The sequence below is a fragment of the Erythrolamprus reginae genome, chromosome 5, assembly GCF_031021105.1.
Source record: "Erythrolamprus reginae isolate rEryReg1 chromosome 5, rEryReg1.hap1, whole genome shotgun sequence".
Lineage (NCBI taxonomy): Eukaryota > Metazoa > Chordata > Lepidosauria > Squamata > Dipsadidae > Erythrolamprus > Erythrolamprus reginae.
In genome coordinates, this window is record NC_091954.1 from 33,100,803 (window position 1) to 33,118,435 (window position 17,633).

Genomic DNA, 17,633 nt, shown 5'->3' on the forward strand with positions numbered 1-17,633 from the left:
TCTTTTCTATCTCTACTTTATACTTATATTATGTTAAACATACTACAATATAATACTATATCTGTATGACAATTAAATAAATAAATAAAATAAAAATAAAACATACCTGAGCTGTGGTGGCCCTGTGGTTTGAGTGCAGTGCTGCAGGCTACTTCTGCTGACTGCCAGTTTGGCAATTCAATTCTTACCAGTTCAAAGTTGATTCAGCCTTCTATACTTCCGAGATTGGTACAATGAGGACCCAGATTGTTGGGGACAATATGCTGACTGTGTAAACTGCTTAGAAAGACCAGTAATGCACTCTGAAGTGATAAATAAGTCTAAATGCTATTGCTGTTAATCCAATGTCTGGAAGAAGAACAGGTCTTTAAAGCTCTCTGCAGGGTGATTAAAATAACTATTGTTTCATTCTTGTTTTCTCAGGATATCTCACTCACTGTGCAAAGATTTCTATCACTGAAACCATTTGTTCTAACTAAATTACCATGATCAAGTATTAAGATATTCACATCCTCTTGTACCTAGAAAGATTTGTGCTAGTTTCTTAATAAGCAGTTTATATTTTGTTCTGTCTGGGTACCCCCAGACGCCAACACCAACCAAAAAGAGTAGCCAGACACACTGGTAAAAAGCAAAGGCAGTTTATATACTTGAAAGCAAACACAGGTAACAAAAACTGTTCTTACAGACAGGAACACTATGAAGCTTCACAGAGGTTTCACGAAGGCCAGGCAATAAAACAGGATTCTTGCTGGCAAAAACAACTCTGGAGATAATAAAACCCACGCCTCCCCCAAGTCTTCCAGGCTTCTAGGCCACAAGCCAAGATCAGAGACGCCAAGAATCGAAGCAAGGTCACAGGACTCCCAGTTGATAACTCTCCACAAGACTGTAAGGGCGGGCCTGCCTTTTCAACCCTGCTGAGGAGAACCACACCCAAACCCAGCTGTTGCCAATTCAGGGATGGAAATACCTTTCTAATTGGCCCCTTCTTTGAGCTGCACGTCTCTGCCTCATGTCTATTATAGCCTGTGCGTCTTCATCCAATGAATCCAGGCTACTAGCTGGGGAGAGTCCCCCCCAGGGGTCTCAGGCTGCTCTCCCTCCTCCTCTTCCTGAAGTTCCTCTCCCCCGTCTGCCTGGTCCTCCCCCTCCTGGTCACTGTCCTCCTCCTCTGGGCATGGATCCGGCAGAGCTCCAGCCGGTCCCTGAGGAGCCCCAGGCTGAATCACAATACCATCCCCCCTCGGAAGACCCCTCCCCACCTGCCAGCGGAGAGGACGTGGTTTCTGGGGAAAACAGGCATGAACATCCCGAATAAGGTCAGGAAAGTCCAACAACGCCGCTTCCACCCAGGAGCAATCATCAGGGTCCCCCTCCACCCATTGCACCTTGTATTGGAAGCAATCGTCCACCCAACGGGAATCCATAATGGCATGTACCATAGCCTCAGGGAAGTGGTCACGAACACACGGGGCAGAAAACATGGGAATGTTGGGACAGAGCAGACAATCGGGAGGGACAGGGACTAACAGCGAACGGTGAAACACAGGGTGGACCTGCAAGTGGGCCGGCAAGGTGAGCCGGTAGGCCACCGGGTTGATCACCCTTTCAACGGGAAAAGGGCCCAGGAACCGGGGATCTAATTTGTGTCTGGGTAATTCGGAGGCTATGTATTTCGTGGACAGCCACACCTGATCCCCCACCACCAAGGGGGGCACATCCCGTCTGGAGCGGTCAGCCACTCTCTTATAGTCCTCCTTGGCCTTATTCAGGTACCTTTTCACCATCTCGTGGACCGCCTGCAGCTCCGAGAGGAAGTCCTCGGCAGCAGGCACCGGGGAATCTAGGAGGGTCAAGGGAAAGAAGCGAGGATGGAAGCCATAATTTGCGAAAAAGGGCGTGAGTCGGGTCGAGGAGTGGCGGGAGTTGTTAAAAGCAAACTCCGCTACAGGGAGGAACCTGGACCAATCAGTCTGGTGATCTGCCACTACACACCTCAGGTATTGCTCCAGTATCCCTATGACCTTTTCTGTGCCTCCATCGGTCTGGGGGTGTTGCGTCGATGCGAGGCACACGGACACATTCAGGGCCGACATCAATTCCCGCCAGAACCGGGCTGTGAATTGTGTTCCCCTGTCAGAGACCACCTGATCCGGAAGCCCATGTAACCTAAACACGTGACTGATAAACATTTGGGCCGTGAGTTGGGCAGTGGGCACCCTAGTGCAAGGTACAAAATGAACCATCTTGGTGAGCATGTCCATCACCACCATGACTACCGTGAAGCGAGCAGAGGAAGGCATATGAGTCTCAAAGTCAATGGACATGGCACCCCAGGGTCTTTCGGGCGTGGGCAAAGGTTGCAGTAATCCTGGCGGGGCTCCGGTTACCCCCTTGGACGTACAACACCGGACACAGGTGGCCACATAGGAACGCACATCATCTTGGATGTGTGGCCACCAGAAAGTCCGAGTGACCAGCTCTAATGTTTTGAACAGGCCAAAATGCCCCGCCACTGGACAGTCATGACACTGGGTCATAATCAGGCCCCTCACTGGGCCAGCGGGAACATACAGCTGTCCCCGGTACTGGAGCAAACCGTCTTGGAACGTCCAGGGGGAATTGGGTGTTAACTCCCGCACCCTCTGCAATACAAACCCATCCTCCCACTGCGCCTCCCGTAAACGGCGACGCAAGTCCACTGGGTCCTGGGTCGCAGCCAAAGCTGCAGGGGGAAGAACCGTCTGAAGAGGAGCCGGCTCCTTCGGGTGCGTATACTCCAGCTTGTGAGATAAGGCGTCCGCTCGAGGGTTCTGGGCGCTGGGAGTGTACCTGATGTGGAAATTCAACCACACGAAAAAGAAGGACCAGCGGATCTGTCTCTGGTTCAATTTCCGAGCCGTCTGAAGATACTCGAGGTTCCGGTGGTCCGTCCGTACTTCAATCTGGTGACGGGCCCCCTCCAGGTAATGCCGCCAATGCCCAAAGGCGGCCTTCACCGCTAGGAGTTCCTTCTCCCAAATAGTATAATTTCTCTCTGAGGGAGACAATTTGCGGGAGAAGTAGGCACACAGAAAGAGCATGTCACCGGGACGATGGGCTTGGAGGAGCACTGCACCAACCGCTACGTCCGAGGCGTCTGTTTCCAACACAAACGGCCGAGCGGGATCAGGATGGCGCAGAAGCGGTTCCGCCATGAACGCCGCTTTCAAGGCATCAAAAGCCCGCTGTTCTGCCTCCCCCCAACCAAACGGGACTTGTTTTTGTAACAACCGAGTCAAGGGCGTGGTTAACGTGGCATACCCCGGAATAAAAGCCCGATAGTAGTTTGCAAACCCCAAAAGACGTTGTACGTCTTTCACCCGTCGTGGAGGTTGCCAAGACTGAAGTGCGGCCACTTTGCCCGGGTCCATGGAAATGCCACCAGGAGACAAAATGTGCCCAAGGAATTCGACGGTAGTCTGGAAGAATTGGCACTTCTCCAGCTTGGCATACAAATGCTGCTCCCGCAACCGGAGCAGGACCCGGCTCAAATGGCCCAAGTGCATGGCATGGTTCGGGGAATACACTAAAATGTCATCAAGGTAAATCACAACGAAATGGTCCAACATGTCCCGGAACACGTCATTCATCAGATGTTGAAACACGGCCGGGGCGTTGGTGAGGCCAAATGGCATCACGGTGTATTCAAAGTGGCCATAACGCGTGCCGAACGCTGTCTTCCACTCATCCCTGGCCCGCATCCGGACCAAATTGTACGCACTGCGCAAATCAATTTTGGTGAACACCGTTGCCATCCGCAACCGGTCCATGAGTTCAGGGATCAAGGGCAAGGGGTACCTATTCCGCACCGTGATGGCGTTACGGCGTCGATAGTCACAGCAGAGGCGAAGATCGCCCGTTTTCTTTTTCACGAACAAAACAGGTGCAGACAAAGGTGACTTGGATGGCCGAATAAATCCCTTGGCCAAATTCTTCTCAATAAACTCCTTGAGAGCCACAAGCTCTGGCTCTGACATGGAGTACAAACGATCAGAAATCGGTGATATATAAATATAAATGTTATTATTGCTAGTAATAAAAAAAGGGATTTTTGAAAATCACGGGGGATTGCTTACTGAATGTTGCTTTCAATCATATTTTGTTATGCATCTGTGCTTATATCCGAGACTGGCTAAATGCTCATGCTCTAAAAGAGTCAAGGTCTGCAAAGGATCTGTACAATATATGGAAGCCTTGGGGTTACAGTAGTTAACTTTACTGCTTTTAATCACATTTTGCTATTTGATGGTGTCCTTCTCATAAAGAAGTAAAGAATAATTGATTTTTTTGGATCTTATTTCATTACTCTGTGTGACACAGTCCTATTTGAATATGGTAAACTAGTCTAGAGAAAGCAGAGTCCTGTCATCCAAAAATTTCTTGCCATTTCTCACCCTAGATATTTTTAAATATTAGATTTGTTGTATATTGTGTTTTTTTGTTATTGCTGTGAGCCGCCCCGAGTCTGCGGAGAGGGGTGGCATACAAATCTAATTTTGACATCCCTGTCCTGTTGCCTATTGATGGGACTACTTTTTTCAGCTGAGGGATTGCAACTAGACAAAAGAAAGTTATTCTGATGTTGGAACCACAGCACTACACTTTTCAGCTTTATTGTGAGTTTACTAAAGGATGGCAGAGATTAGGCAGTTGGTTTTAATAAAGCAGTTGTACTTTTCCTTTTGAAGTATGTTTTTCAATTGAACCTTGTATGGTAGAAACCATACCAGTCTAATATAGTATGTCACTTAACCACTTAATAACATGACCTGTATCACATTTTGCAATTACAGTAGGATGTGATAAATATCTCAGTCCTGTCTGAATATTGGGCCACTACAGGCAATATAATAGCATTTATGTGCTATCACATGAATGACATCAGATAGACATGTGCTATTACTTCTGATGCAGACAAAAGTATTATTCCTCTTCATGGAAAGACAAAACAATATTTTTTTTAAAAGAAAGGCATGGCACATAACAGCAAAAGAACCAACAGACACATTGGAATTAGGACATTATTTTTGATATGAATGTTCAATCATTCATATGATTATGAAAGGTCTATGAAAGAATCTGAAGTACTTACTTTCTTACCTACCTACCTACCTACTTACATACATACATTCATTTATAAGCCACCCTTCTCCAGTGGACTCAGGGTGGAGTAAAAGATAAAAACAATTACAAAATTTAATTTAATAATTCATTCAACCAGAATTCATCTGATACCACAAACATACTAACAGCTGGAGCAGAATGTTCATACTCAACGGCCCCAGGTCTGCTGGCAAAGGTGTGTTTTTAAAGCCTTTTGAAATGCCAGGAGGGTGGGGGCAGTGTGAACCTCTGGGGGAGTTGATTCCAGAGGACCAGAGCCACCACAGATAAGGCCTTTCCCCTTGGCCCCACCAGTCGGCACTGCTTGGCTGACGGGACCCGGAGAAGGCTGACTCTGTGGGATCTGACCGGCCACTGGGATACATGAGGCAGGAGATGGTCTCATAAGTACTCTGGTTCTAAGCCATGTAGAGCTTTATAGGTAATAACCAACACTTTAAATTGCATCTGGAGAGCCAGTGCAGCCCACAGAGTGATGGTAATACATGGGCATATCTTGGTAGATCTATCAGGCCTGAAACCGGACTGTTGAGAGTCGAGATAATTGGCTTCACCCAAGGACCATAGGAGCTGGAGCGCCACCACCTTCTCAACAACCTTCCCTTAAATAGGAAAGTTGGAGACAGGACAGTAATTGTTCAAAATAGCTGGATCCAGGGAAGGCTTTTTGAGGAGTGGACACTCCACCACCTCCTTTAATGGGGATGGGAAGGACCCCTCCATCAACTAAGTTTTGATAACCACCTGGATTCAACTTCGTGTCACCTCCTGGCTGGTTGGGTCCAATAAACAGGTGAAGAAGCTTACAGCTCCCGTGGCCTTGTCCACTTCATCAGATGTCACCAATTCAAACTCGCCCCACACAACTGGACTAAGATGTGACCCTGTCATCTCTGTTGATACTGCCCAGTCAGAGTCCAGGTCTGTCTGGATCTGAACAACTTTATCAGCAAAAAACTCCTGCAAGAAACTCCTGCTCTGCCCTGCAAGGATTCCTCCACTCTCTCCATGTCAAGGAGGGAGTGAATCACCCTAAACCGGGCAGCTGGGCAAGATTCCGAGGATGCAATCAGGGCAGAAAGATATGAACATTTTGCCACCTTGATCGCCACTAGATAAGTATTAATAAAAGATCTTAACGGTGTCTGATCTAGATCTAGATTTACTGGCCCTCCATTGCTGCTCATCCCCCTGAGCTCCAGGGAAAACCAAGGAGATCACCTGGGTCTACTGCCCCAGAGAGGTTGCAAAGGCACAATCTGGTCCAGAGCTCTCATTACGGCCGTATTCCAGGCTGTTACCAGGGACTCTGCCAGATTGTGTGTAAGCAAATCCGGTATTTCCCCAAGTGCCCTCTGAAACCATTCTGGGTCCATTAGGCACCTAGGGTGGAGCCACCTAATCAGTTCTATCTCCCTGCAGGGGAGGATTGGAGCCATAGCAGAAAATGATCTGACCGTGACAAGGGCAAGGTGTCTAAGCCCCTTACATTAAGATCATTATTCCACTGTCCCGAGAGAAACACCAGTACCCCTGAGTTTCTTGGTCTTCAGAGAAAAGAAGGGATTTTTAAAAATCCTGTCCTCTTAATTGCAGTCTGATTAACTAACCAAGGAAACACTGGAGTGTTTCAAAAATTCTCTCTTTCAGCAAGATAATTCCGCTGTTATATGAAGGACTTGTTATATGCTTTTTTATCTTTCTAAAATTGAAGTATTGGGCTCTGGGCTTTGAGGAAAGCGTGTAATAGAGAAATTAATGTGAAGTCATGTTCTATTCCTGTATCATAATGTTCTCTTCCTGTTAATTGTCAAAAAGAAATTGTCTTTTTCTTTTTCTATGGGTCATATGGACAAAGCCATATTTTTTGCAAGAGCCACACTGTGCTTTAATATTCAAAACTGTGTGTCTACATAAAGTTTACTCATGCTGAACTCCTGATAAACATATAGTCCTTTTGGTATGGAAGCAGTTTGCCATTTCCTTCTTCCAGGATGATTTTAGTAGTTTTCTTTAAAAAAACATTTTTATTAAATTTATATACATTTAAAAGATTATACAAAAACAAGGAACAAAAATCATAAGCAAAATAATATATACAGTACAACATACCAACCAAAAGAAAAGAAAAGAAAATCTAGACAATACAGAAAAAACAAGAAAAGAAAAGAGAAAAAACAACAACCAAAATAAGTGCTGTCTATGCTGACAGTTCAACCTTTCCCTTTTGGTTAATCTTAGAGTGCTAGATATCAACGGTTTATATTTTATATTAAACCTATCTTGTAAACAATGTTCCCTCTAATTTTTTTCCGGTGTGGGCGGAAAAGTATAGTGTCTGAGCGGCAGTCCCCTTGGGACTGGGCTGCATAGAAGTATAAATAAATAAATAAATAAATAAATAAATAAATAAATAAATAGATAGATAGATAGATAGATAGATAGATAGATAGATAGATAGATAGATAGATAGATAGATAGATAGATAAATAGATAAATAGATAAATAGATAGATAGATAGATAGATACATACATACATACATAAATAAGAAAAAAAATCCCTTCTTTTTATTAAAAGAAATTAATAATTAAAAAAAACAAAATCCATTACTATTTAAATGAAAACAACCAGCAAAACCAAAAACATAACTATTAATAAAAACAGGTGAGGGCTGGGGTTTTTTTCTGTTATTATTTAAGTGCTTTTACCATATGCTTTAAATCAAGAGTCACTTCTCTCTCTGTTTCTCTCTCTTTCCTGTCATCCTCAATCATTTTTTCATTTCTCTTTTTTTCTCCCCTTTTTTCTATCATTTCTCTCTCTTTCTCTCCCTTCCACTCTTCTCTCTCTCTCTTGCTTTCTCTCTCTCTCTTGCTTTATTCCTCTCTCACACTCCCTTCCTCTCTCGTCTCTCTCTCTTTCTTGTTTTCTCTCACTCTCTCTCTTTTCCTTCCTCTCTTCTCTCTCTCTTTCTCTCTCTCTCCCCCTCTTGCTCTCTCTCTTTCTCACTTTCTCTCTCTTGTTTTCTTTCTCTCTCACTCACTCTTTCTCTCTCTTGTTTTCTTTCTCTCTCTCTCTTACTATCTCTCTTTCTCCCCCTCTTTCTTTCTTTCTCTCTCTCTCTCTCTCTCTTTCTCATTTTCTCTCTATCTTGCTCTGTCTGTTGCTCTCACTCTCTCTTGTTCTCTCTCCATTCTTCTCACAGCGGAGGCCGGTGAAGGTGATTTTCAATGTCGGGCGTGTGCGCTCCCCATCCCCCTGCCAGCCCGCCAGGAACATTCAAAGTAAGAAAAACCTTTGCCGGCTCTAAGTTCTCATGCTCAAGGAGGGGGTTGGACTACAGGACCGCCAATGTATTTTTCTATATTGTGGTTGCTTCTCTGCTTCCTCGCTGCAGAGGAAATCAAGCAGCCTTTCTTGCTCCCAGCCTCTCCTCCAACCCGTCCTCAACTCACCCACCAGCTGCTGCTGTGACTCTCAGAAGAGAGAAAGGGTTCTCTCCCCTTTCCAGGAATGCAGTATTTGATGGTTTTAACCCCTTAAAGGTTAAAAAAGGTTAAAAAAATAAGGTTTTTCTTATTTTGAATGTTCCAGGCGGGCTGGCAGGGGGATGGGGAGCGCGCACGCCTGACATTGAAAATCACCTTCGCCTGCCTCCGCTGTGAGAAGAATGACTGCCCTGCCTCTCCTGCAGCCCCCTCGCTGACAGCCCGGGAGGAAAGCGCTCTTGGCAAAGGGACTGCGAGAGGGGCGAGGCAGGCATTCCCAAAGCACTTGGAGTGGCTAGCGGCTGGATGGGGAGGATGAGGAGCTGCAGCTGCCACCGCCACTGCGGGAGGAGTCGCACCCCAAGGTGGGAAGTGGAGGAGGAGAAAGAGAGGTGGATCGGGCTGGCGGGGGGGAGCAGCGGTGAGAAGCCAGGGGTGCAAGGGGGCCGGAGGCGCTGGAGGGGGCGGGGGCGGCTGCGGCTCCTTGCGCGCCCTTGGAAAAGGGTACGCGGGGGGTGTTTTGGGGTGCGCGCATGCGCAGCTTAGAGTGAACAGTGCTTGTAGATAGTGCCCCTATTATCCCTTTTCTCTTCTTTATTCATATAATCATACTTATTATTATCCCCAATCTTATATCAAATATTTATTTATTTTCTTAACGATACAAAGCTATTCCTTTATCTATTTGATAGTATTTTAAATGTTTACATTCATTATATACAGCTTCCTATTATTTCCTCTTTTCTAACTATTCATAAAATACATTTCATACCTCATAGAATCTCGTGTCCTCTTTCTCGTTCAATTCCAGAGTCATTTTGACAAGCACTGGACATTCAATTTTTTTTTAAATTCCAATACTGTTAACTGGTATTCCTCTCTGAGCAATTGAATAATGGTGAGACTAAGGGGCTTAGAAGTGTTGCCTTTGTCATGGTCAGACCATTTTCTATTGCGGCTTGACTTCCTGGCTCCAATCCTTCCCCGCAGGGAGGTAGAATCGACTAGGTGGTTCCACCCCAGACGCCTGATGGACCCAGAGGGCTTTCAGAGGGTGCTTGGGGTTATTCCAGATGCACTCATCCACAGTTCAGCAGAATCTCTTGCTGAGGCCTGGAACAAGGCTGCAGCGGAGGCTCTTGACCGGATTGAGCCGTTGCGACCTCTCCGTGGCACTAGACCCCGTCGAGCTCCATGGTTCAATGAGGAGCTCCGGGAGTTGAAACGGCAGAAAAGACATCTAGAGAAGCAATGGAGGAAGAGTAAATCCGAATCCGATCAAACACTTGTAAGAGCTCATATTAAGATTTACAAAGTGGCGCTCAAGGTGGCAAGATGTGCATATCATACCGCCTTGATTGCATCAGTGGAATCCCGCATGGCCGCTCTGTTTAGGGTGACCTGCTCCCTTCTTAACCAGGGGGGAGTTGGGGAGCCCTTACAGAGTAATGCAAAGGATTTTAACACGTTTTTCGCTGATAAAATCGCTCGAATCCGGACTGACCTCGACTCCAATTGGATAACAGTTGACTGACAACAAGTCAGTCGAGGTGACTGGGGCCCATACTTGTCCATCTGTCTGGGAAGAGTTTGATCTGGTGACACCTGATGAAGCGGACAAGGCCATTGGAGCGGTGAGTTCCGCCACCTGCTTACTGGATTCGTGTCCCTCCTGGCTGGTTTCGTCCAGCAGGGAGGTGACAGAGAGCTGGGTCCAGGAGATTGTCAACACTTCTTTGGGGAGGGGGTCCTTTCCAGATCCCTGCAAAGAGGCAATTGTGTGCCCCCTCCTCAAGAAGCCTTCCCTGGACCCAGCCATTCTTAACAACTACCAGCCCGTCTCCAACCTTCCCTTTATGGGGAAGGTTGTTGAGAAGGTGGTGGCACTCCAACCATAGTTCCCTCTAAGCTGAGTTGTGCGCTGGAGCGTGAGAGATTTAAAAGCTCAGCCCTGAAGATTGCAATTCTAGTGCAAAGGACCGACCTCTGCGCTAGAATTGGCAAACTGTTGCTGAGATTTTATATTCCCGCGCTACAGTGCACAGTAAAGGAGGAAAGGTGGGAAAGAAAGGGGCCAATTGGTGGCCCGCTTTCCTTCCAGCCCCTTTAATCCTTTCTGCTTCCAGCTAGGATGAGTAAGTCCCTTACCATAGGGGGGTTGCGGATCTGCCAGACCGCCTCCAGCTTGATGTCCATCCGCAGGAGTGTGGGCAGGGGGGCCGGATCCGCTGGCCCCGCCACCAGCCCGATGTTCATCCGTGGGGGGTGGGCTGTGGGGGTGGATCTGCCTGCCCCGCCAGCCTGATGTCCGTCCGTGGGGGTGTGGGTCTGGATGGGTGTCCACAGACTCAAACTCAACCCTGATAAGATGGAGTGGCTGTGGGTTTTGCCTCCCAAGGACAATTCCATCTGTCTGTCCATTACCCTCGGGGGGGAATCACTGACCCCCTCAGAGAGGGTCCGCAACCTGGGCGTCCTCCTCAATCCACAGCTCACATTAGAGAAACATCTTTCAGCTGAGGGGGGCATTTGCCCAGGTTCTCCTGGTGCACCAGTTGCTGCCCTATTTGGACCGGGAGTCACTGCTCACAGTCACTCAAGACCTCATCACCTTGAGGCTTGACTACTGTAATGTTCTCTATTTGGGGCTACCTTTTTTTAAAAAATATATATTTTATTAATTTTCTTAAAATAGACAAAACTGACAAACATACATTTAACATAGAAGTGGGGTAGAAAGAAGTAAAATTTCAATACAGAAAAAAGAATACATTCAAAAGTACTTAAAATCAACTTATTACTTTAGATGAAAAGAAGAAGTTTGTTTTACCTTATATAGTAAATCTTCATACATAAACTAATTCTAACATAACTTTTAAATCATATCTCTACTAAAACAATTGTCTTATTTTTATTTTTTACTTTTAATATTTCTTCTTGTTTATCCATATACAGTAGTACCTCTAGATACGAGCTGCTCCACATGCGAGTATTCCAAGATACGAGCCACGGGGAGGGGGGGATTTCTTTTCGAGACCCGAGCTCAAATTCAGGATACAAGCCGAGCGTCCACTAGGTGGCGCAAGAATCCTTGCTTCTGGTTATCTTGGAGGGGAAAAACAAAGTCTAATGCCATTTGTTCCAGATACAAGTTGTTTGACATACAAGCTCCCTTCTGGAACAAATTAAACTCGTATCTAGAGGTACTACTGTATACACTTTGTTCCATATCTCATAAAATTCTGTTTCTTCTTAATCTTTTAACCGTCTTGTCATATCCATTTCAGCGCAATCCAATATTTTCTTAATAACTTCCTCTTCTTTGGGTATGTTTTCCAACCTGGGGCTACCTTTGAAGAGTGTTCGGAAACTTCAGATTATGCAGGATGCAGCTGCGAGAGCAATCATGGGCTTTCCTAAATATGCCCATGTTACACCAACATTCTGCAGTCTGCATTGGTTGCCGATCAGTTTCCGATCACAATTCAAAGTGTTGGTTATGGCATCGGACCAGAATATCTCCGAGACCGCCTTCTGCCGCACAAATCCCAACGACTAGTTAGGTCCCACAGAGTGGGCCTTCTCCAGGTCCCGTCAACTAAACAATGTCATTTGGCGGGCCCCAGGGGAAGAGCCTTCTCTGTGGCGGCCCCGGCCCTCTGGAACCAACTCCCCCCCAGAGATCAGAATTGCCCCCACCCTCGCCTTTCATAAGCTCCTTAAAACCCACGTCTGTCGTCAGGCATGGGGGAATTGAGATATACCTTCCCCCTAGGCCTATACAATTTATGCATGGTATGTTTGTGTGTATGCTGGGTTTTTAATAAAGGCTTTTAGTAATTTAAATATTAGATTTGTTTTATGCTGTTTCTTATTATTGTTGTTAGCTGCCCCAAGTCTACGGAGAGGGGCGGCATACAAATCTAATAAATAAATAAATAAATAAATAAATAAATAAATAAATAAACAAACAAACAAACAAACAAATAAATAAATAAATAAATAAATGAACAAACTGATATCTCTTCCTGCTTTCAGTGTTGTGTGAGGCAGATTCTTGCTGTAGTTATAATATGCTGTATAATAATAATAATAATAATAATAATAATAATTATTATTATTATTATTATTATTATTATTATTATTATTATTATTATTATTATTATTATTATTATTATTATTTATTAGATTTGTATGCCGCCCCTCTCCATAGACTCGGGGCAGCTCACAACAATAATAAAACAATGTATAACAAACCTAATAATTAAAAGTCACTAAAAACTCCTTATTAAAAAAGAGAACATGCACACAAACATACCATGCATAAACTGTATAGGCCCGGGGGAGATGCCCCAGTTCCCCCATGCCTGGCGGCAGAGGTGGGTTTTAAGGAGTTTACGAAAGACAAGGAGGGTGGGGGCAATTCTAATCTCCGAGGGGAGCTCGTTCCAGAGGGTCAGGGCCGCCACAGAAAAGGCTCTTCCCCTGGGTCCCACCAGACGACATTGTTTAGTTTGCGGGACCCGGAGAAGCCCAACTCTGTGGGACCTAACCAGTCGCTGGGATTTGTGCGGCAGAAGGCGGTCTCTGAAATATTCTGGCCTGATGCCAGATAATGTAATAGTGTTCCTTTCTCATTCTTTGTTCAATCATTCCCAGTAAGAATATTTTCATGGGTTTCATGTTTAATTTTTGTTTTGTAATTTCATTTAACCATATCCGAATTTTATATCAATTTTTTTTTATATGAGGACAAGTCCACTGCATATGAAACTACATTCTAATAGCCACATTTCCAACAGTTTGGGGATAAATTTGGATACATTTTGCCAGTCTTGCTGGGGATATATGCCAACTATAAAACATTTGATATATGTTTTCCTTATACATAGTCGATTTCATCAATTTATAATCTCCCCCTATTTTATCCCAATGTTCCAAATCAATATTATGTCCAATGTTCCTAGACCAACTAATCATGTTTCCTTTTACTATTTCATCTTCCATTTTATTATTTAATAATAATTTATTTATTTTAGTAATTAATTTCTTTTCTTGTCCCAATAAGATTGTATCTAATACTAAATTTTGTCTTTCAATTGTTTCTTATCATTATCTAATCTTGACTTAATCTGGAAATATGGCCACCAATCTATTTTAATCCCCTGTTTCTCTAATTGTTGGATTGATTTTAAATTTCCTCTCTCATCCAAAATCTCTGAATATTTAACCATTTTGTTCAAATCTGTGGTGTTGAGGTGTGTTATGGTTTCCATCCCAGAGAACCAATTTGGTAATTTACTAAAGTCTTGTTTTTTTTAATTTTGTTCCAAACCTCAACCTTACCCTATCAATCTAAACTATGGTTCTATAACTTCTGTTCATTCCCATCAAGTGACAATCAGATCTGATAATTTTAAACTTTTTTGGAGTTGAAATCAGCCATGGTTGCCACTTGCTGAGGTTCTTGAGTTTATTTATTTGTTTGTTTATTTATTTATTTGTTCATTCATTCGTTCGTTCGTTCACTCACTCACTCACTCATTCATTCATTCATTTGTATGCCGCCCCTCTCCAAGGACTCTGAGTTTAGACATGCCTATATTACTTTATCAGCAATACAATGGCTATGAAGATAAGGTTATGTTTATTTATTTATCTGTACAAAGCATACACAATTTAGTGAAATACACATCTTGTATATTAAGGGGAAAGCAGGAAGAAGAATTGAAAAGAGAAAGAGAAACTTGGACAAAGATGACAATTAATTGTATAAACATTAATTGCTAAATATCTCAACAATAATTATGTAGACCAAAATGCAAAGAAATAAATAATTATGGTGAATGGAGGAGTTGGAAGAATAGAAGAAAATTATCTCTACCATACTGTGTTTTAAATAGGGCATAACTATTGACTGGAGAGATGAAATTGACTAAAAGAACTATTCTAAATTAGACGGCCCAAGTTCAACATAATCCAAAAATCTTTCTTTCTTGCCCCCAAAGATTTATTGACATAAATACATAAATAAATTGACAAAAATACATAAATAAATTGACATAAATACATAAATAAATTGACATAAATACATTTGACAGAAAAATATATTGACTAATGTGTTAAAAATACAACACATAGTTTAAAATTACGTACTGTGGCAAGCTGTACCCTTTCTGTGACAAAACAGTGTATTTTGCCTGAGTGCTGTTTACACAGGTGGCTAAACAGGTGGCTGTTGAATTCCTATAATCCTGTGATAGATATGATGTCATCAACTAAATAAAAACAAAAAGAATATTTGTCTTCTGAGTAAAGATATTCTATTTGATGTTATCTGCATGAATGCAGAATGAACCTATGATTTAGAAGCTTAATGTTAACCACATGTCTCATGCAATATACCACATGCTAATATAGAGGAATCAATAAGGACCTGTGGACAAAAATTAAGGATTAATTTAAAGAGTTAATTATACTTAGGCATAAGAAAAATCAAATTAAGCCACAAATTAATTTTCATACTCTTAATTCTACTTTTTATAAACTATCATTAAATGTAAAATTATTGAGTTTTCCTTCTGTGCAAAAAGAACCGCTTGGGGTAGGGGGGATGGTTTTAAGACTGAGAAAAAAGAGAAAAACTTCAGTATTACTATGACTAATATAGATTGTCCATTATTTCAGAACAATTATGATAAGACATAAAATGAATTTAAGAACATTATACTAAGATAGGAGAAAACACAGTTGTCATTTTGGGATAGAATTTCCATGATAAAATGAATGTGTTGCCTCAAATGATGTTTATGTTTCAAAGAAATATTTATTCTGACAACTTTGTTACATTTAAGAATGATATATCTACTGCAGATATTTTAGAGAAAGGAAAAAAGCAATGATTAAATTTAAATTCCTTTAAAATGCAAAGGAACGAAGAGGATTGGGTGTTTTTCATCCTGCTGCCTGGTTTTATTTATTTATTATTAGAGTTGAAAGGGACCTTACAGGTCATCAAGTTCAACCCCCTGCCTGAGCAGGAAATCCTACAGCACCCCAGCCAAATGGCAGTCCAATCTCCTCTTGAAAATGTCCAAAGTTGGGGAGTCCACAACCTCCGCTGGCAGGTCGTTCCACTGGTTGATTGCTCTCACTGTCAGGAATTTTTTTCTTATCTCCAGGTTGAATATTTCCTTGGTCAGTTTCCAACCGTTGTTCCTCATCCGGCCCTCTGGTGCCCTGGAAAACAGTCTCTATATCTTTTTTGAAGTGTGGTGACCAGAACTGGATGCAATACTCCAGGTGCGGTCTGACCAGGGCCTTATAGAGTGGTATTATTACCTCTCTGGTCTTGGAGTGTATCCTCCTGTTCATGCAGCTTAGGATTGTGTTGACTTTTTTAGCCGCTGCTGCACATTGCTGGCCCATGTTTAGCTGGTTATCCACTAAGACTCCAAGATCCCTTTCACAGTCACTCGTGGTGAGTGTGGTTTCGCCTAATTTGTATGCATGTTTTGGGGTTTTTTTGCCTAGGTGCAGGATTTTACTCTTCTCTACATTGAACTTCATTTTGTTCGTTTCGGCCCACTGTACAAGTCTATCTAGATCTTTCTGAATTCTGTGTCTATCCTCTGGGGTGTTGGCCACTCCTGCCAGCTTGATGTCATCTGCGAATTTAATTAATTCCCCCTCTATTCCCTTGTCTAGGTCGTTGATAAATATGTTGAAGAGTACTGGGCCTAGGACTGATCCCTGTGGTACCCCGCTGCCTACCTCTTTCCATGTGGATTTAGTCCCGTTGAGGGTTACTCGTTGGGTGCGATTGGTCAGCCAGTTTTCAATCCATCTTGTTGTGTTACTGTCAATTCCACTCTTTTTAACTTTGGAGAGTAGAAGGTTGTGGTCCACCTTGTCGAATGCTTTGCTAAAGTCTAAGTATATTATGTCCACTGCATTTCTTTGGTCAATTGATTTGGTCACAGTGTCGAAAAATGAAATGAGGTTGGTTTGGCATGATTTGTTTCAGACGAATCCATGTTGGCTGGTGGTTATTACGTTGTTCGATTCTAGGTGGTGGCAGATCTGTTTCTTGATTATCTTTTCCAATATTTCCAAGTTTCAATCGTCTGGTAGGTCTCCTATGGTCCAGGATTTTTGAAAGACGTGGTACATGTTGTGTCCTGAGGACAATCAGGGTTTGTAATTACCCATAACTGGGGTGTGGAACAATTCTGCAAGCTGATTGGCTAGCTAAGTTAGGTGGGGATGGGTTACACAGATATAAGCAGCCAGTCTGACCAGCCCGGGGTTCGTTCTTCCTTGTATACCTGTTACCTGTTTTTAACCTGCAATAAAGAACTGTCAACTGCTCCCGGGTCTGGGTTTTATCTGTATGCGGATCTAACATTTGGCGACGAGGAAAAAAGTGTTTTATGGACTTAAGGTAACCAGGATTCCTGCTTTGCCACCGCTGTTTTTTTTCCTTCTTCTTCTTTGAGTTACTTCCTTTTTTTTCCGGCTCTGTTGTTGTTGAGCCGTTTGGATATTGCTATTGCTGATTTTGCTACAAACCATCTGTGTTGGGGGTTTTTGAGAGAGCTTATTCTAAGCCTGAATGCCATTACTGCCACTACTGGAGAAGAAGACCCCAAGTTTTTAGCTGTTTTGGCCGGGAAACCCCTCCGAGCAGCCGTTTTGTTGCTGCCCATGCTGCTGCTGCTACCGCCCAGGTCCCAGCTGTATTTGACGGCCGGGAGGGGGGAACCCCCCCGAATCACTTGTTCCTGCTTTCGTGGTTGCCGGAAATCTGGTGGAGCCGTCTGCCTGTCGCCGAGGGACTCAGCTGTCTGGCGGCCCTGGAAGAATCGTGTTTTCCCCCTTGTTTTTTTAATCCTTTTTTTTTCTTCTTGAAGCCACCTGTGTTGTGCTGTTGTTGCTGCCAAAAGCCACCTGTGTGTACTGGAGGATTGGTTATT

At 43.6% G+C, this 17,633-nt stretch overlaps 1 protein-coding gene across 1 annotated transcript in view; it reads left to right on the plus strand.

Annotated features, from left to right (window-relative positions):
* LOC139168578 (lipase member M-like) overlaps positions 1–17,633 on the plus strand; it is a 178,390-nt gene that overhangs the window by 119,977 nt on the left and 40,780 nt on the right. The gene's annotated exons all lie outside the window — the stretch shown is intronic.